Here is a 2,093-nt window from a genome sequence, read left to right on the forward strand (position 1 = left end):
AAAAGGGCAAGGCGTGACAGATGAAGTTTTATTTAGATAAATACAAGGTTACACATTTTGGAGAGGCAAATCAGGCAGAAATTATATACTTAATGGTAAGGGCCTGGTGAGTGTGTGAAACAAATGGATATAGGCTGCAGGTTGCATTGTTCCTTGAAAGTGGAGTCGAATGCAGACAGTGCAGTACAGAACACATTTTACACATTTGCCTTAATCAGTCAGAGTTTGAGTGGAGGATTTGTGGTGGCATGTTGTATCTGTACAGGATGTTGGTGAGGCCACTTTAAGAATACTGCGTACAACTCGGTTTTTCTGCAGAAAAGATTTACATGGATGTCCCAGGACTGAGGTTTGAGCTTCAGGGAGAGGTTGATTAGTTTGAGGTGTTTCCGGAGTGTTATTCTGAACAGCCATGTTCTGCTCTCCAGGATCCCAGATCAGGAGAGCATAGGTTGGAGGGGAGAGGCGAATAATTTGGAAGGGACTGAAGTTAAACGTTTCACACAGAGAGTGGTGTGTGTACAGAAAGTGCTGTCAGAGGAAGTGGTGAAGGCGGTTACAATCGCACATTTAAAAGGTATCTGAAAGACGAGGGATATTGGCCAAATGCTGGCAAATGAGACTAAATCAGATTTGATATCTGATCGGAGTGAACAGATTGGACTAACGGGTCTGTTTCCATTCTGCATGACTCTGATTCTATAAGAGGGATGACGAAAAATTCTGAAAGTACCTTTCAAATCCGAATCCTCTTCACTGCAAGTATATCGTGCCTCTATGTTCACATTGATTGAAAGTTATGTTAGTGAAAAATTTGACAGAGAACTGAGTCATGGATAATGGGACGCAGACAGGAAAATGGGGCTGAGACCACAACCTGATCAGCCACAATCTTAGTGCCTGGTGGAGAAGGCTCAACGTATCTAATGACTCACTCCTGTCCCTCAATCCCGTGTTCCTGTGTTCCATTCAGGCCATTAAACCTATTGGGCAGGAGCATTTAGAGGCTACTTACTTCTATAACCTGGTGCACAGAAACAGAGGAGATCATTCGGCCCTTCAAGACTGTCCCACACACTTTGAGGTGATTTGGGAAATGTAATTGTAAAACCCAGGATAGATATGAAAGAGGCCCCTCATCTCTCTTTACAGAGCTTCCCCTCTCTGAAACTTGTGCTCCATTTGTTGGTCATGTTGTAGACCCAAATTCACTATGAATACAGCCCCCATACCTCACCCAGTGATGGCTCACAAAATCCTCTTGTCTCCCTGATGGCACCATTCAATAACAGAACATCCATGAAAATAACACCCACTAACTTTCCAATAACAGAATGTGAGAACATCAGACACAGGGGCAGGTCATTCACTCCCCAAGCCTGTCTTGCCCTTCACTAAGATCATGACTGATCTGCTCTTGGTCTCAAATCCTCTTTCATACCCAATTCCTCATCGCCCTCAACTCTCTGACAGGTCAATATCCATCTACCTCCTCTTCAAATACTTTCAGTCATCGAGCTCCCCGAACACTCTTGAGAAGAGAAATCCTGACATTCAATGCACCTGTTTAAAGAAAACCCTTGCTGCTCCTATGTCATGGCCTGTTGATATGAACAAAAGAGGTTGACAAAAGGGGTCAGGTAAGAATGACTGGCCCTGATATCAAGGCTTCTGTTGACTTCTGTTGACATCAAGGAGCTTAACAAATCTGAACTTAATGGCAATCAGAGAAAACTCTCCAGTGTTTGGAGTCAAACATGGCACAAAGGAAGATGTTCATCATCTCAGTCCTGGGTCACCTCTGTGGGAGATCCTCAGGGTAGCTTCCTCTTCACAAACATCTTCAGCTGCTTCATCAATGTCTCCCCGCCCCCACACTCCCCACCATAAGATCAGAAGTGGGGATGGTCACTTACGATTCCACAATGTTCAGAATAATTTGATGCCCCCGTCAGCTCCTGAACTGGACTTTGTCCATGTGCAGCGAGACATGGACTCCATTGAGGCTTGTGCTTTTAAAGAGTCCGTAACATTCATATAAATGACTGTCTGACACTGCACATTGCCACAGTAAAATAAGAGATCATTCCGCA

The sequence above is a fragment of the Hemiscyllium ocellatum genome, chromosome 21, assembly GCF_020745735.1.
Source record: "Hemiscyllium ocellatum isolate sHemOce1 chromosome 21, sHemOce1.pat.X.cur, whole genome shotgun sequence".
Taxonomy (NCBI): domain Eukaryota; kingdom Metazoa; phylum Chordata; class Chondrichthyes; order Orectolobiformes; family Hemiscylliidae; genus Hemiscyllium; species Hemiscyllium ocellatum.